The sequence below is a fragment of the Globicephala melas genome, chromosome 15, assembly GCF_963455315.2.
Source record: "Globicephala melas chromosome 15, mGloMel1.2, whole genome shotgun sequence".
Classification (NCBI taxonomy): Eukaryota; Metazoa; Chordata; class Mammalia; order Artiodactyla; family Delphinidae; genus Globicephala; species Globicephala melas.
This window is the reverse complement of record NC_083328.1, coordinates 55,529,955-55,557,328: the sequence shown is the minus strand read 5'-3', so window position 1 is coordinate 55,557,328 and position 27,374 is coordinate 55,529,955. Positions and strand designations below refer to the sequence as shown.

At 39.8% G+C, this 27,374-nt stretch overlaps 1 pseudogene; it reads left to right on the top strand.

Annotated features, from left to right (window-relative positions):
- Positions 1-17,230: 17,230 nt before the first annotated feature.
- On the top strand, positions 17,231-18,866 carry LOC115861656 (zyxin pseudogene; annotated as a pseudogene).
- The last annotated feature ends 8,508 nt before the right edge of the window (positions 18,867-27,374 follow it).

Genomic DNA, 27,374 nt, shown 5'->3' with positions numbered 1-27,374 from the left:
GGAGGATCGGTGCCGACCAGCACTCACCAGGCCTAGAGGCTCGTCTGCTCACACGCCGGGACGGGCAGGGCCTGGGAGCTGAGCCTCGGGCTTCAGTGGTCGGATTCCTGGGAGAGGACTGGGGTTGGCTGTGTGAGCACAGCCTGAAGGGGGCTAGTGTGCCACAGCTACCCGGGAGGGAGTCCGGGAAAAGGTCTGGAACTGCCAAAGAGGCAAGAGACTTTTTCTTGCCTCTTTGTTTCCTGGTGCCTGAGGACAGGGTATTAAGAACGCCGATTAAAGGAGCTCCAGAGAAGGGCTCAAGCCGCGGCTATCAGCAAGGACCCCAGAGAAGGGCATGGGACTCTAAGGCTGCTGTTGCCTACACCAAGAAGCCTGTGTGCAAGCACAGGTCACTGTCCACACCTCCCTTCCCGGAGTCTGTGAAGCCCACCCCTGCCAGGGTCCCATGATCCAGGGACAACTTCCCCGGGAGAAGGCACGGCACGCCTCAGGCTGTTGCAATGACACAGCGGCCTCTGACGCCGCAGGCTCGCCCCGCATTCTGAACCCTTCCTTCCCGCCTGCCTGAGTGAGCCAGAGCCCCGGAAGCAGCTGCTCCTTTAACCCCGTCCTGTCTGAGCGAAGAAAAGAGGCCCTCAGGCGACCTACACGCAGAGGCGTGTCCAAATCCAAAGCTGTACCCCGGAAGCTGTGCGAACAAAGAAGAGAAAGGGAAATTTCTCCCAGCAGCCTCAGGAGCAGCGGATTAAATCTACACAATCAACTGGATGTACCCTGCATCAGTGGAATATCTGAATAGACAATGAATCATCCCAAATTGAGGAGGTGGACTTTAGGAGCAAATAGATATATATATATATATAATTTTCCCTTTTTCTTTCTATGTGAGTGTGTATGTGTGTGCTTCTGTGTGTGATTTTGTCTGTATAGCTTTGCTTTTACCATTTATCATAGGGTTCTGTTTGTCCGTTTTTTGGAGGGTTATTTTTTTTAATTATTTTTTTAAATTTTTTCTTAATAATTATTATTATTTTTTATTTTAATAACATTTTATTTTATTTTACCTTATTTTATTTTTTTATCTCCTTTCTTTCTTTCTTTCTTTTCTCCCTTTTATTCTGAGCCGTGTGGATGAAAGGCTCTTGGTGCTGCAGCCAGGAGTCAGTGCTGTGTCTCTGAGGTGGGAGAGCCAACTTCAGGACACTGGTCCAAAAGAAACCTCCCAGCTCCACGTAATATCAAATGACAAAAGTCGCTCAGAGATCTCCATCTCAATGCCAAGACCCAGCTTCACTCAACGACCAACAAGTTCCAGTGCTGGACATCCTACGCCAAACAACTAGCAAGACAAGAGCAAAACCCCATCCATTAGCCTACAGGCTGCCTAAAATCATACTAAGGCCACAGACGCCCCAAAACACATCACCAGACATGGACCTGCCCATCAGAAAGACAAGATCCAGCCTCATCCACCAGAACAGAGGCACTAGTCTCCTCCACCAGGAAGCATACACGACCCACTGAACCAAACTTAGACACTGGGGACAGACACCAAAATCAATGGGAACTACGAACGTGCAGCCTGTGAATAAAAGACCCCAAACACAGTAAGTTAAGCAAAATGAGAAGACAGAAAAACACACAGCAGATGAAGGAGCAAGATAAAAACCCAACAGCCCTAACAAATGAAGAGGAAATAGGCAGTCTACCTGAAAAAGAATTCAGAATAAAGATAGTAAAGATGATCCACAATTTAGAAATAGAATAGATAAAATACAAGAAACGTTTAACAAGGACCTAGAAGAAATAAAGAGCAAACAAACAATGATGAACAACACAATAAATGAAATTAAATATTCTCTAGAAGGGATCAATAGCAGAATCAGAAGAATGGATAAGTGACCTGGAAGATAAAATAGTGGAAATAACTACTGCAGAGCAGACTAAAGAAAAAAGAATAAAAAGGATTGAGGACAGTCTCAGACACCTCTGGGACAACATTAAACACACGAACATTCTAATTATAGGGTCCCAGAAGAAGAAGAGAAAAAGACTGAGAAAATATTTGAAGAGACTATAGTTGAAAACTTCCCTAATATGGGAAAAGAAATAGTTAAGTCCAGGAAGCACAGAGAGTCCCATACAGGATAAATCCAAGGAGGAACATGCCAAGACACATACTAATCAAACTATCAAAAATTAAATACAAAGAAAAAATATTAAAAGCAGCAAGGTAAAAACAACAAATAACACACAAGGGAATCCCCATAAGGGTAACAGCTGATATTTAAGCAAAAAATCTGCAAACCAGAAAGGAGTGGCAGGACATATTTAAAGTGAAGAAGGAGAAAAACCTACACCCAAGATTATTCTACCCAGCAAGGATCTCATTCAGATTTGATAGAGAAATTAAAATCTTTACAGGCAAGGAAAAACTAAGAGACTTCAGCACCATAAAACCAGCTTTGCAACAAACGCTAATGGAACTTCTCTAGGCAAGAAACACAAGAGAAGGAAAAGACCTACAATAACAAACCCAAAACAATTAATAAAATGGGAATAAGAATATACATGTTGATAATTACCTTACATGTAAATAGATTAAATTTTCCAACCAAAAGACATAGACTGGCTGAATGGATACAAAGACAAGACCCATATATATGCTGTTTACAACAGACCCACTTCAGACCTAGGGACACGTACAGACTGAAAGTGAGGGAATGGAAAAAGATATTCCATGCAAATGGAAATCAAAAGAAAACTGGAGTAGCAATTCTCCTATCAGACAAAATAGACTTTAAAATAAAGGCTATTACAAGAGACAAAGAAGGACACTACGTAATGATTAAGGGATCGATCCAAGAAGAAGATATAAAAATTGTAAATATTTATGCACCTAACATAGGAGCACCTCAATACATAAGGCAAATATTAACAGCCATAAAAGGGGAAATTGACAGTAACACAATCATAGTAGGGGACTTTAACACCCCACTTTCACCAATGGCCAGATCATCCAGAATGAAAATAAATAAGGAAACACAAGCTTTAAATGATACATTAAATAAGATGTACTTAATTAATATTGATAGGACATTCCATCCAAAAACAACAGAATACACATTCTTCTCAAGTGCCCATGGAACATTCTCCAGGATAGATCATACCTCTGGTCACAAATCAAGGCTTGGTAAATTTAAGAAAATTGAAATTGTATCAAATATCTTTTCTGACCACAATGCTATGAGACAAGATATCAATTACAGGAAAAGATCTGTAAAAAATACAAACACATGGAGGCTAAAGAATACATTCCTTAATAACCAAGAGATCACTGAAGAAATCAAAGAGGAAATTAAAAAATACCTAGAAACAAATGACAATGAAAACACGATGAGCCAAAACCTATGGGATGCAGCAAAAGCAGTTCTAAGAGGGAGGTTTATAGCAATACAATCCTACCTTAAGAAAAAAGAAACATTTCAAATAAACAACCTAACCTTACACCTAAAGCAATTAGAGAAAGAAGAACAAAAAAAAACCCAAAGTTAGCAGAAGGAAAGAAATCATAAAGATCAGATCAAAAATTAATGAAAAAGAAATGAAGGAAACGATAGCAAAGATCAATGAAACTAAAAGCTGGTTCTTTGAGAAGATAAACAAAATTGATAAACCATTAGCCAGACTCATCAAGAAAAAAAGGGAGAAGAATCAAATCAATAGAATTAGAAATGAAAAAGAAGTAACAACTGAAACTGCACAAATACAAAGGATCATGAGGGATTACTACAAGCAACTCTATGCCAATAAAATGGACAACCTGAAAGAAATGAACAAATTCTTAGAAATACACAAACTTCCGAGACTGAACCAGGAAGAAATAGAAAATATGAACAAACCGATCACAAGCACTGAAATTGAAACTGTGATTTAAAATCTTCCAAGAAACAAAAGCCCAGTACCAGATGGTTTCACAGGCGAATTCTATCAAACATTTAAAGAAGAGCTAACACCTATCATTCTCAAACTCTTCCAAAATATAGCAGAGGGAGGAACACTCCCAAACTCATTCTACGAGGCCACCATCAGCCTGATACCAAAAGCAGACAAAGTTGTCACAGAGGAAGAATACTACAGGTCAATATCACTGATGAACATAGATGCAAAAATCCTCAACAAAACACTAGCAAACAGAATCCAACAGCACAATAAAAGGATCATACACCATGATCAAGTGGGGTTTATCCCAGGAATGCAAGGAGTCTTCAATATAAGGAAATCAATCAATGTGATATACCATATTAACAAATTGAAGGAGAAAAACCATATGATCATCTCAATAGATGCAGATAAGTTTTTTGACAAAAATCAACACTGATTTATGATTAAAACACTCCAGAAAGTAGGCATAGAGGCAAATTTCCTGAACATATTAAAGGCCATATATGACAAACCCACAGCCAACATCGTCCTTAATGGTGAAAAACTGAAACCATTTTCGCTAAGATCAGGAACAATACAAGGTTGTCCACTCTCAGCACTATTATTCAACATAATTTTGGAAGTTTTAGCCACAGCAATCAGAGAAGAAAAAGAAATAAAGGGAATCCAAATCGGAAAAGAAGAAGTAAAGCTGTCACTCTTTGCAGATGACCTGACACTCTACATAGAGAATTCTAAATATGCTACCAGAAAACTAATAGAACTAATCAATGAAGTTGGTAAATTAGCAGGATAAAAAATTAGTGCACAGAAATCTCTAGCATTCCTATACACTAATGATGTGAAAGTGATCTGAAAGTGAAATTAGAAAAACACTCCCATTTACCATTGCAACAAAAAGAATAAAATATCCAGGAACAAACCTACCTAAGGAGACAAAAGGCCTGTAGGCAGAAAATTATGACACTGATGAAAGAAATTAAAGATGATACAAATAGATGGAGAGATAATCCATATTCTTGGATTGGAAGAATCAACATTGTGAAAATGACTCTACTACCCAAAGCAAACTACAGATTCAGTGCAATTCCTATCAAACTACCAATGGCATTTTTCACAGAACTAGAACAAAAAATGTCACAATTTCTATGGAAACAGAAAAGACCCCGAATAGTCAAATCAATCTTGAGAACGAAAAATGGAGCTGGAGGAATCAGGCTCCCTGACTTCAGACTATACTACAAACCTACAGTAATCAAGAGAGTATGACACTGGCACAAAAATAGAAATATAGATCAATGGAACAGGATGGAAAGCCCAGAGATAAACCCACACACATATGGTCACCTTATCTCTCATAAAAGAGGCAAGAATATACAGTAGAGAAAAGACAGCCTCTTCAATAAGTGGTACTGGGAAAACTGGACAGTTACATGTAAAAGTATGATATTAGAACACTCCTTAACACCATACACAAAACTAAACTCAAAATGGACTAAAGACCTAAATGTAAGGCCAGAAACTATCAAACTCTTAGAGGAAAACATAGGCAGAACACTCTATGAAATAAATCACAGCAAGATCCTTTTTGACCCACCTCCTAAAGGAAATAAAAACAAAAGTAAGCAAATGGGACCTAATGAAACTTAAAAGCTTTTGCACAGCAAAGGAAACCATAAACAAGACGATAAGACAACCCTCAGAATGGGAGAAAATATTTGCAAATGAAGCAATTGACAAAGGATTAATCTCCAAAATTTACAAGTAGCTCATGCAGCTCAATATCAAAAAGCCAAAAACCCAATCCAAAAATGGGCAGAAGACCTAAATAGACATTTCTCCAAAGAAGATATACAGACTGCCAACAAACACATGAAAGAATGGTCAACATCACTAATCATTAGAGAATTGCAAATGAAAACTACAACGAGATATCATCTCACACCAGTCAGAATGACCATCATCAAAAAATCTAGAAATAATAAGTGCTGAAGAGGGTGTGGAGAAAAGGGAACCCTCTTGCACGTTTGGTGGGAATGTAAGTTCATACAACCACTATGGAGAACAGTAAGAAGGCTCCTTAAAAACTAAAAATAGAACTACCGTATGACCCAGGAATCCTACTACTAGGCATATACCTTGAGAAAACCATAATTCAAAAAGAGTCATGTACCAAAATGTTCATTGCAGCTCTATTTACAATAGCCAGCACATGGAAGCAACCTAAGTGTCCATCATCAGATGAATGGATAAAGAAGATGTGGTACATATATACAATGGACTATTACTCAGCCATAAAAATAAAGGAAATTCAGTTATTTGTAGTGAGGTGGATGGACATAGAGCCTGTCATACAGAGCAAAGTAAGTCAGAAAGAGAAAAACCAATAACGTATGCTAACAGTTATATACGGAATCTAAAGAAAAGAAAAAAAAGAAATGTCATGAAGAACATACAGGCAAGTCGGGAATAAAGACACAGACCTACTAGAGAATGGACTTGAGGACACGGGGAGAGGGAAGGGTAAGCTGGGATGAAGTGAGAGAGTGGCATGGACTTATACATACTACCAAATGTAAAATAGCTAGTGGGAAGAAGCCACATAGCACAGGGTGATCAGCTCAGTACTTTTGACCATCTATAGGGGTGGGATAGGGAGTGTGGAGGGAGATGCAAGAGGGAGGAGATATGGGGATATATGTATATGTATAGCTGATTCACTTTGTTATAAAGCAGAAACTAACCATTGTAAAACAATTATACTCCAATAAAGATGTTAAAACAAAAAAAGCAATTTGATTTTAAAAATAAAGAATAAGTGGGAAAGATAGTTGGAAAGGTAGGTTAGGGTCTCCTATGCAGAGGGAATGGGAGAGAGTAGGCGAGTTAGAATGTTTGGCTGGAGAGTCTGGATTTTATATTTAGGCAATTGCACTACTTGGGAGGTATTTGAGCAAGAGAAATCCTGGTGCTTGTTTGGGATGATGTGTCTGGGTCGGGCAGAGAGAAGGGAGGGCTGAGGCATCAGTGACCAGAGTGCCATACCTACCCAAATCAATATTAGAATTTGATTGACAAGGGCCTAAAATTCCCATGTTGAGATTTAAACCACTCAATTTCTCCAGAGACTAATCCGTGTTGACTTATATTTCACCCCATCCCCAAAAAAGCAATAGGGAGAATAATATGCAAAGTCCCCAAATCTTATACTTGTACAAATTGGAAGCAGTGGGGGAGAGAAAAAGGAGAGGGGTTGAGAGGAGAATATTGCAGGACTGAGCCAGGCCCAAGAAAGTGGAAGTTGCAGCTATTGGGATTTTTTCAGATGAAAGTTCCCACAAACAATGCTGGAAGACTCTGAATATCTGTAAATAGTAACTTTTATTTGAGAACCTCTCCTTCTGGAGGGTACTTGCTGACAGTTTAATCCCAGAAGATGACCTCATCTGAGCCAGTTGCCAGATCTTATCATGATCCTTCAAATAATCACACAATGGCAATGAGAGCCAACCAGGGATGACTCGTAACCAGCCCAGTTCATTGGAAATACCTGGGGCTTGTGAGCTGGCCTCTGGGGTGATTAACATTGGGGGCTTCTAAGAAATTTTGTAGTGCTGCTTATTCACAACTGAGGACCAAAAGCCATACTTCTGTTTGTGATTGGCAAAGTGGTCTCAACATATCTGTCCTTCGTCAGACAACTTCAGAAGATGCTCCCTCCCCATACTTCTAACTTCTCTCCAACTCAGACAGTTATGAGAGGTGGTCAGACTAGATGGAGCTGGGGCTGGGGACGTTGTTCAAGATGCAGTTTATTAGATTAATTTTTGGCAGGAAGAACATAAGGTTGATCTTCACACCATGAAACTCTGGAGAACAAGGCTCTCAGGGGCCATTGCTGCTCTCCCTGATAGGAGGGCTTGAGAATCTATTACATGGGATGAAAGATATGAACAGAGCCAGAATTTTATTCCTGCTTCAAGACCCCTTGAGTCACTGTATTTCCAAAGAAAGGGCTCATTTCATAAGACTCAAAGGAAGTAGGCCCTGGATTTCTAATAAGGGGAGGAAATATCATGTTCTTTTAAAATTATATTTGGTATTGTGTTGTAAGAACTGTTTATATATTAACCTCTTATAGTATATATAATTTGCAAATATTTCCTCCCGTTCAGTAGGTTTTTTTTCCATTTTGTTGATGGTTTACTATACAAAACCTTTTAAGTTTAATTAGGTCCTACTTGTTTACTTTTATTTTAGCTTCTTTGCCTGAGGATACTGATCCAAAACAATATTGCTATAGCTTATGTCAAAGAGTGTTCTACCTATGGTTTCTTCTAGGAGTTTTATGGTTTCTGGTCTTACATTTAGGTCTTTAATCCATATTAAGTTTATTTTGGCATACGGTGTGAGAAAATGTTCTAATTTCATTCTTTTACTGGTGGCTTCCCAGTTTTCCCAGCACCTCTTATTGAAGAGACTGTCTTTTCCCCATTGTATATTCTTGCCTCCTTTGTTGTAGGTTAACTGACCATAAGTGCATGAGTTTATTTCTGGGCTCTCTATTCTGTACCACTGATCTATGTGTTTATTGTGACAGTACCATACTGTTTTGTTTCCTGTAGCTTTGTAATACAGTCTGAAGTCAGGGAGTTTGATAACTCCAATTTTGTTCTTTTTCTCAAGATTGCTTTAGCTATTGAGGGTCTTTTATGGTTCCATATAAATTTTAGAATTATTTGTTCTAACTCTATGAAAAATGTTATGGGTATTTTGATATGGATTGCATTAAATCTGTAGATTGCTTTGGGTAGTATGGGCATTTTTATTAATATTAATTTTTTCAACCCATGAACATGGGCTATCTTTCCATTTCTTTGTGTCATCTTCAATTTCCTTCATTAATATTTTGTAATTTTCCTATTTTGTAGGTGGAGTATATCACCTTCTTAGTTAAATTTACTCCTAGGTATTTTATTCTTTTTGATGAAATTTTAAATGGGATTGTTTTCTTGCTTTCTCATTCTGATATATAAACAGCTCATACAACTCAATATGAAAAAAAACAAACAACCCCATTAAAAATTGGCGAAAGACCTGAATAGACATTTTTCTACAGAAGACATACAGATGACAAATAGGCACATGAAAAGATATTCAACATCACTAATCATCAAGGAAATGCAAATCAAAACCACAGAGATATCACCTTATAATTGTCAGAATGGCTGTTGTCAAAAAGACCACAAATAACAAATGTTGACGAAGATGTAGAGAAAAGGTAACCCTAGTACACTTTTAGTGGGAATGTAAACTGGTACAACTATTATGGAAAATAGTATGGAGGTTCCTCATAAAACCAAAAATAGACCTACCATATGATCTAGCAATTCCACTCCTGTGTATATATCCAAAGAAAATGAAAACACAAATTCAAAAAGATGCATGCACCCCAAAGTTCATAGCAGCAACAACATGATGGACCTGGAGGGTATTATGCTTAGTAAAATAAGTCAAACAGAGAAAGACAAATACTATGTGTTATCACTTATATGTGGAATCTAAAAAATAAAACAAATGAATAAATATGACAAAACAGAAACAGACTCATGGATACGGAGAACAAACTAGTGGTTACTGTGGGAAGAGGGATGCAGAAGGGGCAAGATAGGGGTAGGTAATTAAAAGGTATTGATACAAACTACTATGAATAAAGTAAATAAGCTACAAGGATATATTGTACAATGCAGGGACTAGAACCAATATTTTATAATAACGTTAAATCGAGTATAATCTATAAAAATATTTAATCACTATGTTGCAACCTGAAGCTAATATAATATACTATACTGATCAACTACACTTTAATAGATACTTAATTCCCCCAAATAAATAAATAAAATTAATTGTGTTTGGATCTTTGTAGTCTACATAAGGGAAATGATTCCCTTTGCATCTTTCTGCCACAGGACTACATGATGTGTGTTCAGTGAAATGTATCCATCAGGGAGCCTGGAATACAGTTGGTGCTCATTAAATTCTTTCTTCCATCTGCCCCAGGTGGCCCTGAAAATTTCCATATCAGATCCAAGTTGTGTATATGTGTTTATAGTAGGGGCTGTGGTCTTAAATGTCTCCATCCAAATTGGAACCAAAAAAAAAAAAAAAAAAAAAAAAAGCCCAGACTCTGTAGCAGCTTTAAAGATATTTGTGACATATTCAATTGAATCTTTTAATTTGGAAAATAATACAATTGTGAGAGGTACCCACATGTCAGCAGAGAGTGGACATGTCCAAGCATATGGGTTTCTAAAGTGAAGATTCAAAGTGAAAGTACTTCCAGAAAAAGTATAAAGGATCATATAAAGATATATTCTCCTGTTTTTGATGATTGTTAAGAGAGATATCTTTCCTGATTTATTTCTTCATTTGAAGGGATTTTCTAAAACAGTGATGCCAAAAATTGGTTCATGTGAATTATCTTTAACTAATGAACAGTTGCCTTATGCCACAAATGCACAATAAGGTATTGGTAGTGTCACGTGGTGAGAAATTCCATACAACCATTTGATAAGGGGGAACCTCATGACTTTGTGAGTTGTACAAGAATCCAAGGCGACTACAATTGTCCAGAAGACAGAAGGTGGTGTCTGTTTCTAGTTCATCATAGTTAGGGGGAGATGCCTGGTGCTATGTGGTTCATTCAAAAGCAGACGGTGGAGACTGGGTATCCAGGTCCCTCCAGTGTAGCCTCCCTGGAGTGCCAGAAGCCAGCAATGACACCTCCCAGATCTTGCTTTCAATTCTCTGTCTCTTTGTAAGAACATGTACTTAAACAGTGGGTACTGACTGTGATGCACAGTGTCCCCATATTTTTGTCTCTCTAAATCCCCAGTGTTTAAGCATGCAAGGTCATTAATTCCCAACTGTATTAATTTCCTAAGGCTGCTGTAACAGAGTATCACAAACTAGGTGGCCTAAAACAACAGAAGTTTGTTTTCTCACAGTTCTAAAGGCCAGAAGTTCACAATCAAGGTGTCAGTACTGTTAGTCTTTCTGAGGACTCTATGAGAGGATCTGTTTTATGTTCTAGTCATAGCCAGCAATCTTGGTGCTCCCTGTCTTGTAGATGCATCATTCAAATCTCTGCCTCCATATTTCTACAAACAGTCTCTTCATATGGTTGTCTTCCTTCTGTGTCTATGTCCGAATTTCCCTCTTTTTATAAGGACACCAGTCATTTTGGATTAGAAGGCTACCCTACTCTAGTATGACCTCATCATAAATTAATTACTTAACTACCTTCAATGACCCTTTTCCCAAATAAGATCACATTTTGAGGTACTGGGATTAGGACTTCATTATATCTTTTGGTGGGGGTGGGAGAAGGGACAGGGGAGAACACAATAATTCTACCCATAAAACCAACTTACTATTTCCCTCCATTGGGCTCTATGTTTTGAAATATTTTGTTTACCAAACAAAATGTACTTAATGGTTATTCATTTTCCTGGGTGTTTTTAAAACATCAAAGTCATCCAAATAGGTTTCTTATCCCAGAAGAAGATGGCATAAAATCAATTTTCCCTGGTTTACCTCTCTGAATACAACTAAATACCTTGGAAATTACTCAGTAGACAATGATAAAAGAATTCTGAAAGCTGGAAGGAAGAAGGCAGACTGGCTGGGAGCTCCCAAGACTTGAGGAACCACAATGCAGTGAGTCTGCTTTGTTTTCTTTTTATCTCCCATGTATGTCCAGATTGGGTGCCAGAGAGGTACAGAACTCAGAACCACCAATAGACATAGACAACAAAACCCAAGAAAAGCCTGCTCTCTCTGGACAAGGGGTGAGGTGGGAAGCCCACAGAGAACTAGTGGACAGCTAGGTCCAACTAGAACAAGTCCACGGCTGCAGCCCCTGCAGGCAGTCTAATCCACCAGAGCTCTGGTTTTCCTTGCTCTCCACTAAGGTGGCACAACACCAGATGTTCCACAGAAGTACTTTCTATCCCCACAGATGGCACCAGCTAAGATTAAGCAGGAGCCCCAGCAACACCAGAACAAAGCAGATAAAAGTAGAATTCAAAGGGCTCAGAAAACTAAACTGTCATTGATACAAATGCTCACAAAAGTAGACCAGAACTTATACACCAAACATAAACAGGGTGACTGCTCACTAAAAGAGAAGATTTAGGATCAAGAGTCTCCTAACTTAAGAATCAAAATGTCCAGGATAAAATCAAAAACGTTTACTCAGGAAAACCACAATTTGAATGAGAAAAGACAGCAAATGTTAATACTAAGATGAATCAGATACGTAATTATCTGACAAGGATTTTAAAGTAGTCACCATAAAAATGCTCTGACAATGAATTACAAATTCTCTAGAAGTAAATAAAAAAAGAAAATGTCAACAAAGAATAAAAGGTATAAAGAGAAACAAATAGGAATTATAGAACTCAGAAATACAATAACCAAAATTTTAAAACTCATGGATGGGTTCAGTAGTAGAGTGGAGATGACAAGGATAGAATCAGTGAATTGAGGACAAATCAATCTAAATAATGAAGAGAAAATAGACTGGAAAAAATATTAGCAGAACCTCAGGCTTTGTGGGAGGATAACAAGATCCATCATTCATATCATTGAAGTCCCAGGACAGAAGAAAGAACATGGGACTGAAAAAGTAGTTGAAGAAATAAAAATTTCCCAAATTTGGCAAAACACATAAAATTGTAGATCCAAGAAGCTGAACAAACTCCAAATAGGATAAACCAAATAAAATTCACACCAAGGCACATCATACTCAAACTTCTGAAAACTAAAGACAAAGAAAGAAAAATCTTAGAAAGCAGGAGAGAAACAATATATTGCCTATAAGGGAACACCAATTTGAACAAGAACAGGTTTCTCATCAGAACAATGGAATCCAGAAGAAAGTGGCACATTTTTCAAGAGCTGAAAGACCTGTCAACCAAAATTCTATATATGGTGAAACTATTTTTCAGAATTAAAGTGGAAAAGAAGACATCTCAGGCAAAGAAATGAGAATCTGTTTCTAGCAGATCTACTCTTAAAGAATGGCTGATGGAAGTTCTTAAAACAGAAAAAGAAAAAGATAATAGAGGGCTAAGACTTTCAGAAAGGAAAGAAGAACTGAGGAATGGGTAAAAGTAGAAGTAAATATAAGAGACTATCCTTCATCTAATGGATTTCTTTAGTCATATTTTATGCTTGAAGCAAAAGTTATAACACTGATTTTTACAAAGATGTTAGATTATACACATCAGTGTTATAAAAGTTATAATATCTGATGTGTATACAGAGGAAATGTTTAAGACAATTACATTTTTTCAGTGTGGAAGGTAAAAGGATTTAATGGAAGTAAGAGTTCTACACTCCACACATTGTGGTAAAATGTTGACACAAGTCAGCTGTGATGACTTCCATATGTATACAATAATAACTAGAACAATCACTGAGAAAACTATACAAAGTGATATACTAAAACTATACAAAGTGATATATATATATATATATATATCACAAGTCAGCTGTGATCACAAGTCAGCTGTGATGACTTCCATATGTATACAATAATAACTAGAACAATCACTGAGAAAACTATACAAAGTGATATACTAAAACTATACAAAGTGATATATATATATATATACTAAAGTGTATATATATATATACAAAATATATATACTAAAACTATACAAAGTGATATATATATATCACAAGTCAGCTGTGATCACAAGTCAGCTGTGATGACTTCCATATGTATACAATAATAACTAGAAAAATCACTGAGAAAACTATACAAAGTGATATACTAAAACTATACAAAGTGATATATATATATATACTAAAGTGTATATATATATACAAAGTGATATATATATATACTAAAACTATACAAAGTGAGATATATATATCAAAGTGGAACTCTAAAAAGTGTTCAAATAACCCACAGGAAGGCAGGAGAAGGGTAACAAGAAACAGAAGACACAAGCAGTAAATAAATTAAACATTAATATATCAATAATTAGTTTAAATGTAAGAGGCCTAAATACATCAATTAAAAGACAGATTGGTAGACTGAATAAAAAGACATGGCCCAACTATATGCTATAAAAACTCACTTTAATCATAATGACATAGGTAAGTTGAAAGTAAAAGGATAGAAAAACATACATCATGTAAGTGTTAATTTTTTAAAGGGAAGAGTGGCTATATTAATATCAAAGTAGACTTCAGAACAAAGAAAATTACCAGGGACAGAGAGGGACATTACATAATGATTTAAAAAAATCAATCTACTGACAAGAGACTGCAGTCCTATGTGTGTAAGCACACACACCCAGATGCACAAACAGATCTTCAAAATACCTGAAGCAAAAAATGATAGAGCTGAAAAGAAAAACTGACAAATCCACTATTATTGTTGGAGACTCTCTTCTCAGTAATTGATATAACTACTAGAGAGAAAATCCACAAAGCTATAGAAGAACTGAACAACACCCTCCACCAACAGAAACTAATTGACATTTATAGAACACTCTACCCAATAATACCAGAATACACATGCTTTACAAGGGACTATAGAACACTCACTAAAATAGACTACATCCTGGCTTTATAAACTAACCTTAAGTGTAAAAGAAATAAAATCAGACAGAGTACATTCTCTGATAATAAGAAAAAAGCTAGAAATCAATAGTAGAAAGTCAAAACGAAAATCTCCAAAAACCTGGATGTAAACAACATACTAAATAAGACATGGATCAAAAAGGAAATTTTTAAAAAATTTCTTTAAAAATTGAAATCTTCCTAAAGAACACTTCTTAAAGAAATATTCAAGAAAAAATGAAATTGTGTTTAATGAAATCACAATGTACCAAATTTGTGGGATGCAGGTAACAGTGCCGAGAGGGAAATTTATAGGACTAAATACTTATATAAGAAAAGAGGAAAGATCTGAAATTAATAATCTAAGTACTTGAGAGAAATGGGCTCTCAGACAAGATGGTGAAGTAGAAGGACTTGATCTCACCTCCTCTCAAGTAAACACCAAAATCACAACTAATTGCTGAACAACCATGAAAAAAAGACTGGAACCTACCAAAAAAGATATTCTACATCCAAACACAAAGAAGAAGCCACAGCAAGACAATAGGAGGGGCGCTTTCATGATATAATCAAATCAAATCCCATACCTGCCAGTTGGGTGACCCACAAACTGGAAAATAATTATATTGCAGAGGTTCTCCAAGAGGAGTGAGAGTTCTGAACCCCACATCAGGCTTCCCAGCCTGGGAGTTTGGCATCAGGATGAGGAGCCCCAGACCATTTGCCTTTGAAAACCAGCAGGGCTTGATAACAGGACTGGGGGAAACAGAAACACCACTCTTGGAGGGTGCACACAAGGTCTTGTATGCACCAGGAGACAGGGGGACAAAGCAGTGACTTCACAGGAACCTGGGCCAGACCTACCTGCTGGTTCTGGAGTGTCTCCTGGGGAGGTAGGAGGAAGCTGTGGCCCACTGCAGGGACAAAGACACTAGTGGTGGAGGCACTGGGAAATACTCATTGGCATGAGCTGTCCTGCAGGTCACCATTTTGATGCCAAGACCTGGCCCCACCCAACAGCCTGTGGGTTCCAGTGCTGGGATGCCACAGGCCTAACAACAGGGCAGGAACACAGTCCCACCCATCAGCAGATAGCTGCTTAAAGTCTTCCTGCACCCACAGCCACCTCTAAATAAACCACTTCACATGGCCTGCCCACCAGAAGGAAAAGACACAGCTCCACCTAAAAGTGGGCAGGCACTAGTCCCTCCCACCAGGAAGCCTGCACAAGCCTTTTAGACCAGCATAACCCACCAGGGGGCAGACACCAGAAGCAATAGGAACTACAATCCTACAGCCTGTGGGACCACAAACACAGAAAGTTAGACAAAATGAGACGGCAGAGGAGTATATTCCAGGCAAAGGAACAAGATAGAACCCCATTTCCATGCAAATGGAAATCAAAGGAAAGCTGAAGTAGCAATACTCATATCAAACAAAATAGACTTTAAAATAAAGACTGTTACAAGAGACAAAGAAGGACAGTAAATAATGATCAAGGGATAAATCCAAGAAGATATAACAATTGTAAATATAAATGCACCCAACATAGGAACACCTCAATAGATAAGACAAATGCTAACAGCCATAAAAGGAGAAATCAATTGTAACACAATAATAGTGTGGGACTTTAACACGGCACTTACATCAATGGACAGATCATCCAGACAGAAAATCAATAAGGAAACACACGCCTTAAATGATACATTAGACTAGATGGACTTAATTTATAGAGGATTCCGTCCAAAAGCAGCAGAATACACATTCTTTTCAAGAACATGGAACATTATCCAGGATAGATCACTTGCTGGGCCACAAAGCAAACCTCGTAAATTTAAGAAAATTGAAATCATATCAAGCATTTTTTCCAACAATGATGGTATGAAATCAGAAATCAACTACAAGAAGAACACTGTAAAAAATACAAAAACATGGAGACTAAACAATATGTTACTAAACAACCAATGGATCATTGAGGAAATCAAAAAATACCTAGAGAAATATGAAAACAAAAACACAACGATCCTCAGGAAAGAAGAAAAATCTCAAATAAATAACCTAACATTACATGTAAGGCAACTAGAGAAAGAAGAACAAACACAACACAAGGTTAGCAGAAGGAAAGAAATCATAAAAATCAGAGCAGAAATAAATGAAATAGAGATGAAGAAAACAATAGAAAAGATCAATAAAGCTAAAAGCTAGTTGCTTGAAAGGTAAACAAAACTGATGAACCTTTAGCCAGACTCAAGAGAAAAAAAAAGGGAAAGGGCTCAAATGAATAAAATTAGAAATGAAAAAGGAGAAGTGACACCACAGAACTACAAATGATCATAAGAGAATACTAAAAGCAACTATATGTCAATAAAATGGACAACCTAGAAGAAATGGACAAATTTTGTAAGGTACAATTCTTCCAAGACTGAACCAGGAAGAAACAGAAAATATGAACAGACCAATCACAAGTACTGAAATTGAAAGTGTGATTTAAAAACTTCCAACACTTCAAGATGTCGGAGGAGTAAGACATGGAGATCACCTTCCTCCCCACAAATACATCAAAACTACATCTGCAGATGCAGAGTCTGTGGACCCGGCTGCGAGGTGGCCACCTGAGATGCTCCAGCCCGCACTGGGCCTGGCCATGGCGGCCCTCCACCCACCTCACATGATCTCCATCTCGGCTCCAGTTTTTTATACCGTGCAGAAGAAGTTCGGCCGGTGGTGGCCCCAAAGCCCAAAGTGAATCCTTTCCAGCCTGGTGACAGTGAGCCTTCCTCAGCTGCTGGGGCCCAATGTGCACAGATGGGCCGGGTGGACAAGATTCCCCCACCACCCCCAGAAGACTTTTCTTTACCGCCTCCTCCCATGCTTGGGGAGGTCAATGATGCCGAGGGCGCTCTGGGAGGTGGCTTCCCACCTCCCCCTCCCCCAATCGAGAAACCATTTCCCGCTGCGCCTTTAGAGAGGAGATCTTCCCTTCCCCACTGCCTCTGCTAGTGGAGGAGGGAGGGCCTGAAGCCCCCATACAGCTCTCACCACAGCCCAGGGAGAACAGTACTAATCTGGAGATCGACTCTCTGTCTTCATTGCTGGATGACATGACCAACAATGACCCCATCAAAGCCTGGGTGTCATCTGGATATGTATCACCACCAGTCACCACTCCATTCATTTCCAAATCCAGTTCTAAGCCTGCAACTGGGGGCACAGCACCTCTGCCTCCCTGGAAGTCCCCTACTAGCTCCCAGGTTCAGCCTCAGAGCCAGACGCATTTCCATGTGCAGCCCCAGCCCCAGGCCAGGCCTCAGGTCCAACTCCATGTCCAGCCCCAGCTCCAGGCCCAGCCCCAGCCTGTGCCTTTGGTTAACACCCAGCCTCAAGGTCCCCATGCCCCATCTCCAGCCACCAAGTTTTCTCCAGTGACTCCCAAGTTTACTTCTGTGGCTCCCAAGTTCAGACCTGGAGCTCCAGGTCACAGCCCAATCAGAAGTTGGGGCCCCCTGAAGCTCCCTCTTCCACTGGCACAGGCTCCCCTCAGCCCCCCAGCTTCACCTATGCTCAGCAGAAGGAGAAGGCCCAAGTGCAGGAGGAGCAGCACCCAGTGCCCCCACCAGCTAAAAACCAAAACCAGGTGTGCACCTCTGGGGCCCCAGGACTTTTGACTCTGAAAGAGGTGGATGAGCTGGAGCAGCTGACCCAGCAGCTGATGTAGGACATGGAGCATTATCAGAGGCAGAACGTGGCCATCAACGAGTTCTGTGGCCGGTGTCACCAGCCCCTGGCATGTGCTCAACCTGCAGTGCATGCTCTGGGGCAGCTGTTCCACATTACCTGCTTTACCTGCCTGCAGTGTGAACAGCAGCTGTATTGTGAGGGCTGCTATACTGACACCCTGGAGAAGTGCAACACCTGTGGGCAGCCCATCACTGACCACATGCTAAGGGCCACAAGCAAGGCCTACCACCCACAGTGCTTCACCTGTGTGGTCTGTGCCTGTCCCCTTGAGGGCACCTCCTACATAGCGGACCAGGCCAACTGGTCCCACTCTGTTCCCAACTACTACCCAGGTGCTCCATCTGCGCAGAGCCGATCATGCCCAAGCCTGGCTGAGAGGAGACCGTGTCTGTGGTTGCTCTGGACAAGAACTTCCATATGAAGTGCTACAACTGTGAGAATTGTGGGAAACCACTGTCCATTGAGGCGGATGACAACGGCTGCTCCCCTTGGCTGGCCACATGCTCTGCTGGAAATGCCACACTGCCAGAGCCCGGACCTGAGTGAGGACTGGCCCCCTTTTGACTGCAAATCCATTCCCCATTAGCAGACCATCCACAATGAGACCACCCCCTCTTCACCCTCCCCACAGTTATTTTTTGATGTCTAACCCCTCCCTCCATACCAACCCCCACCTCAGTATCCCTTGTGCCCTGATTCAGGGACCCAACATGGCCTAGGGCTGCAGAGTCCCTGGCCTGAGCTTCAGTCCTCCCCAACACTGCAGGGACCACCCAACATAGTCTAGGTACCACACCTGAGCAGGCACTAGAGTGAGTGCTGCTACTTTCACTGATGCACTGATTCTCTCAACTGGCACTCGAGCAGCCTCTTACTCTGCTTGCTGAGGGCCAGGAAACGTCCTGACCTGCTGGGAGGCTGGGCTGGGCTCACTAGCCTAGACGTTCCCAACCCCTGTGCTGTCAGGTTTTCGGTACAGCTACAAATAAAAGATGTTTTCCAGAAAAAAAAAATACATCTACATGTGGAACAACTCCTACAGAACACTTACTGAACGCTGGAAGAAGAACTCAGACTTCCAAAAAGGAAAGAAACTCCCCACGTACCTGGGTAAGGCAAAAGGGAAAAGGAAAAACAGAGACAAAATAATAGGGACAGGACGTGCACCTCTGGGAGGGAGCTGTGAAGGAGGAAAAGTTTCCACACAATAGGAAGCCCCTTCACTGGTGGAGATGGGAGATGGGCCGGGGGAAAGCTTCAGAGCCACAGAGGAGAGTGCAGCAACAAGGGTGCAGAGGGCAAAGCAAAGAGATTCCTGCACAGAAGATCAGTGCCAACCAGCACTCACCAGCCTGAGAGGCTTGTCTGCTCACCCGCCGGGGCGGGCGGGGCTGGGTGCTGAAGCTCCGGCATCAGAGGTCAGATCCCAGGGAGAGGACTGGGGTTGGCTCTTGAAAACAGCCTGAAGGGGCTAGTGCACCACAGCTAGCTGGGAGGGAGTCCAGGAAAAAGTCTGGACCTGCTGAAGAGGGAAGAGACTTTTTCTTCCCTCTTTGTTTCCTGGTGCGGGAGGAAAGGGTATTAAGAGTGCTGCTTAAAGGAGCTCCAGAGATGGGCGCGAGCCGCGGCTAAAAGCGCACACCCCAGAGACGGGCATAAGACACTAAGGCTGCTGCTGCTGCCACCAAGAAGCCTATGGGCGAGCACAGGTCACTATCTACACCTCCCTTCCTGGGAGCCTGTGCAGCCCGCCACTGCCGGGGTCCCGGGATCCAGGGACCCGGGACTTCCCCGGGAGAAGGCACGGCGCGCCTCAGGCTGGTGCAATGCCACGCCGGCCTCTGCCACTGCAGGCTCACCCCACATCCGCACCCTTCCCTCCCCCCACCTGAGTGAGCCAGAGCCCCCAAATCAGCGGCTCCTTTAACCCCATCCTGTCTGAGCGAAGAACAGACGCCCTTCAGCGACCTACACGCAGAGGCGGGGCCAAATCCAAAGCTGAGCCCCTGGGAGCTGTGAGAACAAAGAAGAGAAAGGGAACTCTCTCCCAGCAGCCTCAGAAGCAGCGGATTAAAGCTCCACAATCAACTTGATGTACCCTGCATCTGTGGAATACATGAATAGAAAACGAATCATCCCAAACTGAGGAGGTGGACTTTGAGAGCAAGATTTATTATTTTTTTCTCCTTTTCCTCTTTTTGTGAGTGTGTATGTGTATGCTCCTGTGTGAGATTTTGTCTGTATAGCCTTGCTTCCACCATTTGTCCTAGGGTTCTATCTGTCCGTTTTTTTTTTTTTAGTTTTTCTTTTCTTAATAATTATTTTTTAATTATTTTATTTTATCTTACTTTGTTTTATTTTATCGTCTTTCTTTCTTTCTTTACTTCCTTCCCTCCTTCCTTCCTTCCTTCCTTCCTCCATCCCTCCCACCTTTCTTCCTTCCTTCCTTCCTTTCTTTCTTTCTTTCTTTCTTTCTTTCTTTCTTTCTTTCTTTCTTTCTTTCTTTCTTCTTTCTTCCTTTTTCTTTCTTTATTTCTTTCATCTTTCTTTCTTTCTTTCTTTCTTTCTTCCTTCTTTCTTTCTTTCTTTCTTTCTTTCTTTCTTTCTTTCTTTCTTTCTTTCTTTCTTTCTTTCTTTCTTTCTTTCTTTCTTTACTTTCTCTCCCTTTTATTCTGGGTCGTATGGATGATAGGCTCTTGGTGCTGCAGCCAGGAGTCAGTGCTGTGACTCTGACAGTGTGCCTCAGGACACTGGTCCACAAGAGACCTCCCAGCTCCATGTAAAATCAAATGGTGAAAATCTCCCAGAGATCTCCATCTCAACACAAAAACCCAGCTTCACTCAACGACCAGCAAGCTACAGAGCAGGATACCCTTTGCCAAACAACTAGCAAGACAGGAACACAACCCCAACCATTAGCAGAGAAGCTGCCTAAAATCATAATAAGTCCACAGACACCCCAAAACACATGACCAGACATGGACCTGCCCACCAGAAAGACAGGATCCAGCCTCATCCACCAGAACACAGGCACTAGTTCCCTCCACCAGGAAGCCTACACAACCCATTGAACGAATTTTAGCCACTGGAGACAGACACCAAAAACAATGGGAACTACAAACCTGCAGTCTGCAAAAAGGAGACTCCAAACACAGTAAGATAAGCAAAATGAGAAGACAGAAAAACACACAGCAGATGAAGGAGCAAGATAAAAATCCAACAGACCTAACAAATGAAGAGGAAATAGGCAGTCTACCAGAAAAAGAATTCAGAATGATGATAGGAAAAATGATCCAAAATCTTGGAAATAGAATAGAGAAAATACAAGAAACATTTAACAAGGGCCTAGAAGAACTAAAGATGAAACAAGCAATGATGAACCACACAATAAATGAAATGAAAAATACTCTAGATGGGATCAATAGCAGAATAACTGAGGAAGAAGAACGGATAAGTGACCTGGAAGATAAAATAGTGGAAATAACTTCCGCAGAACAGAATAAAAAAAAAGAATGAAAAGAACTAAGGACAGTCTCAGAGACCTCTGGGACAACATTAAACACATTAACATTCGAATTATAAGGGTTCCAGAAGAAGAAGAGAAAAAGAAATGGACTGAGAAAATATTTGAAGAGATTATAGTTGAAAACTTCCCTAATATGGGAAAGGAAATAGTTATCAAGTCCAAGAAGCACAGATAGTCCCATACAGAATAAATCCAAGGAGAAATATGCCAAGACACATATTAATCAAACTGTCAAAAATTAAATAAAAAGAAAACATATTAAAAGCAACAAGAGAAAAACAACAAATAACACACAAGGGAATCCTCGTAAGGTTAACAGCTGATCTTTCAGCAGAAACTCTGTAAGCCAGAAGGGACTGGCAGGACATATTTAAAGTGAAGAAGGAGAAAAATCTGCAACCAAGATGACTGTATCCAGCAAGGATCTCATTCAGATTTGATGGAGAAATTAAAACCTTTATAGACAAGCAAAAGCTAAGAGACTTCAGCACCATAAAACCAGCTTTGCAACAAATGCTAAAGGAACTTCTCTAGGCAAGAAACACAAGAGAAGGAAAAGACCTATAATAACAAACCCAAAACAATTAAGAAAATGGGAATAAGAACATACATGTTGATAATTACCTTAAATGTAAATGGATTAAATTTTCCGACCAAAAGACATAGACTGGCTGAATGGATACAAAAACAAGACCCATATATATGCTGTCTACAAGAGACCCACTTCAGACCTAGGGACACATACAGACTGAAAGTGAGGGGATGGAAAAAGATATTCCACGCAAATCAAAATCAAAAGAAAACTGGAGTAGCAATTCTCATATCAGACAAAATAGACTTTAAAATAAAGGCTATTACAAGAGACAAAGAAGGACACTATGTAATGATTAAGGGATCGATCCAAGAAGAAGGCATAAAAATTGTAAATATTTATGCACCTAACATAGGAGCACCTCAATACATAAGGCAAATATTAACAGCCATAAAAGGGGAAATTGACAGTAACACAATCATAGTAGGGTTAACACCCCAATTTCACCAATGGCCAGATCATCCAGAATGAAAATAAATAAGGAAACACAAGCTTTAAATGATACATTAAATAAGATGGACTTAATTAATATTTATAGGACATTCCATCCAAAAACAACAGAATACACATTCTTCTCAAGTGCTTATGGAACATTTTCCAGGATAGATCATATCTCTGATCACAAACCAAGCCTTCGTAAATTTAAGAAAATTGAAATTGTATCAAGTATCTTTTCCAAACACAATGCTATGAGACAAGATGTCAATTACAGGAAAAGATGTGTAAGAAATACAAACACATGGAGGCTAAACAATACACTACTTAATAACGAAGTGATCATTGAAGAAATCAAAGAGGAAATCAAAATATACCTAGATACAAATGACAATGGAGACATTATGACCCAAAACCTATGGGATGCAGCAAAAGCAGTTCTAAGAGGGAAGTTTATAGCAATACATTCCTACCTTAAGAAACAGGAAACATCTCAAATAAACAACTTAACCTTGCACCTAATGCAATTAGAGAAAGAAGAACAAAAAACCCCAAAGTTAGGTCTTCTCTGGTGGCACAGTGGTTGAGAGTCAGCCTGCCAATGCAGGGACCACGGGTTCGTGCCCCAGCCCGGGAAGATCCCACATGCTGTGGAGTGGCTGGGCCCATGAGCCATGGCCACTGAACCTGCCCATCCAGAGCCTGTGCTCCACAATGGGAGAGGCCACAACAGTGAGAGGCCCACATACTGCAAAAAAGAAACAGACAAATAAACCCCCAAAGTTAGCAGAAGGAAAGAAATCATAAAGATCAGATGAGAAATAAATGAAAAAGAAATGAAGGAAATGATAACAAAGCTCAATAAAACTAAAATTTGGTTCTTTGAGAAGATAAACAAAATTGATAAACCATTAGCCAGATTCATCAAGAAAAAAAGGGAAAAGACTCAAATCAACAGAATTAGACATGAAAAAGGAGAAGTAACAACTGACACTGCAGAAATACAAAAGATCATGAGAGATTACTACAAGCAACTCTATGCCAGTAAAATGGACAACCTGGAAGAAATGGACAAATTCTTAGAAATGCACAATCTGCCAAGACTGAATCAGGAAGAAATAGAAAATATGAACAGACCAATCACAAGCACTGAAATTGAAACTGTGATTAAAAATCTTCCAATGAACCAAAGCCCAGGACCAGATGGCTTCACAGGCAAATTCTATCAAACATTTAGAGAAGAGCTAACACCTATCATTCTCAAACTCTTCCAAAATATAGCAGAGGGAGGAACACTCCCAAACTCATTCTACGAGGCCACCATCACCTTGATATCAAAAACAGACAAGGTTGTCACAAAGAATGAAAAGTACAGGTCAATATCACTGATGAACATTGATGCAAAAATCCTCAACAAAATACTAGCAAACAGAATCCAACAGCACATTAAAAGGATCATGCAACATGATCAAGTGGGGTTTATTCCAGGAATGCAAGGATTCTTCAATATATGCAAATCAATCAACATGATACACCATATTAAAAAATTGAAGGAGAAAAACCATATGATCATCTCAATAGATGCAGAGAAAGCTTTCAACAATATTCAACACCCATTTATGATAAAAACCCTGCAGAAAGTAGGCATAGAGGGAACTTCCCTCTACTTAATAAAGGTCATATATGACAAACCCACAGCCAACATCGTCCTCAATGGTGAAAAACTGAAAGCATTTCCTCTAAGATCAGGAGCAAGACACGGTTGCCCACTCTCACCACTCTTATTCAACATAGTTTTGGAAGTTTTAGCCAGAGCAATCAGAGAAGAAAAGGAAATAAAAGGAATCCAAATTGGAAAAGAAGAAGTAAAGCTGTCACTCTTTGCAGATGACATGATACTATACATAGAGAATCCTAAAGATGCCACCAGAAAACTACTAGAGCTAATCAATGAATTAGGTAAAGTAGCAGGATACAAAATTAATGCACAGAAATCTCTGGCATTCTTATACACTAATGATGAAAAATCAGAAAGTGAAATCAAGAAAACACTGGCATTTACCATTGCAACAAAAAGAATAAAATATCTAGGAATAAACCTACCTAAGGAGACAAAAGTCCTGTATGCAGAAAATTATAAGACACTGATGAAAGAAATTAAAGTTGATACAAATAGATGGAGAGATATACCATGTTCTTGGATTGGAAGAATCAACATTGTGAAAATGACTCTACTACCCAAAGCAAACTACAGATTCAGTGCAATCCCTATCAAACTACCACTGGCATTTTTCACAAAACTAGAGCAAAAAATTTCACAATTTGTATGGAAACACAAAAGATCCCGAATAGCCAAAGCAATCTTGAGAATGAAAAACGGATCTGGAGGAATCAGGCTCCCTGACTTCAGACTATACTACAAAGCTACAGTAATCAAGACAATATGGTACTGGCACAAAAACAGAAATATAGGTCAATGGAACAGTATAGAAATCCCAGAAATAAACCCACACACCTATGGTCACCTTACCTTTGATAAAGGAGGCAAGAATGTACAGTGGAGAAAAGACAGCCTCTTCAATAAGTGGTGCTGGGAAAACTGGACAGGTACATGTAAAAGTATGAGATTAGATCACTTCCTAACACCATACAAAAAAATAAGCTCAAAATGGGTTAAAGACATAAATGTAAGCCCAGAAATTATCAAACTCTTAGAGGAAAACACAGGCAGAACACTCTATGACATAAATCACAGCAATAACCTTTTTGACCCACCTCCTAGAGAAATGAAAATAAAAACAAAAATAAACAAATGGGACCTGATGAAACTTAAAAGCTTTTGCACAACAAAGGAAACCATAAACAAGACGATAAGACAACCCTCAGAATGGGAGAAAATATTTGCAAATGAAGCAACTGACAAAGGATTAATCTCCAAAATTTACAAGCAGCTCATACAGCTCAATTAGAAAAAAACAAACGACCCAATCCAAAAATGGGCAGAAGACCGAAATAGACATTTCTCCAAAGAAGATATACAGACTGCCAACAAACACATGAAAGAATGGTCAACATCATTAATCATTAGAGAAATGCAAATCAAAACTACAATGAGATATCACCTCACACCGGTCAGAATGGCCATCATCAAAAAATCTAAAAGGGCTTCCCTGGTGGCGCAGTGGTTGAGAGTCCGCCTGCCGTTGCAGGGGACACGGGTTCGTGCCCCAGTCCGGAAGGATCCCCCATGCCGCGGAGCGGCTGGGCCCGTGGGCCATGGTCGCTGGGCCTGTGCATCTGGGGCCTGTGCTCCGCAACGGGAGAGGCCACAGCAGTGAGAGGCCCGCATACCGCAAAATAAATAAATAAATAAATAAATAATTTTTAAAAAAAAATCTAGAAACAATAAATGCTGGAGACTGCATGGAGAAAAGGGAACACTCATGCACTGCTGGTGGGAATGTAAATTGATACAGCCACTATGGAGAACAGTATGGAGTTTCTTTAAAAAACTACATATAGAATTACCATATGACCCAGCAATCCCACTACTGGGCATATACCCTGTGTAATCCATAATTCAAAAAGAGTCATGTACCAAAATGTTCATTGCAGCTCTATTAACAATAGTCAGGAGGTGGAAACAACCTAAGTGTCCATCATTGGATAATTGGATAAAGAAGATGTGGCACATATATACAATGGAATATTACTCAGCCATAAAAAGAAACGAAATTGAGATATTTTTAATGAGGTGGATAGACCTAGAGTCTGTCATACAAGGTGAAGTAAGTCAGAGAGCGAAATACAAATACCGTATGCTAACACATATATATGGAATTTAGGGGGAAAAATGTCATGAAGAACCTAAGGGTAAGAATAAAGACACAGACCTCCTAGAGAATGGACTTGAGGATATGGGGAGGGGGAAGGGTAAGCCGTGACAAAGCGAGAGAGTGGCATGGACATATATACACTACCAAATGTAAAATAGATAGCTAGTGGGAAGCAGCCGTATGGCACTTGGAGATCAGCTCGGTGCTTTGTGACCACCTAGAGGGGTGGGATAGGGAGGGTGGGAGGGAGGGAGATGCAAGATGGAAGAGATATGGGAACATATGTATATGTATAACTGATTCACTTTGTTATAAAGCAGAAACTAACACCACTGTAAAGCAATTATACTCCAATAAAGATGAGAAAAAAAAAAGGCATAGACTGGCTAAATGGATACCAAAAAAAAAGACCCTTATATACCAGAGACCACTTCAGATCTAGGGACACATACAGACTGAAAGTGAGTGGATGGAAAAAGATATTCCATGCAAATGGAAATCAAAAGAAAGGTGGAGTAGCAATTCTTATATCAGACAAAATAGACTTTAAAATAAAGACTATTACAAGAGACAAAGAAGGACACTACATAATGATAAAGGGATCAGTCCAAGAAGAAGATATAGCAATTGTAAGTATTTATGCACCCTACATAGGAGCACC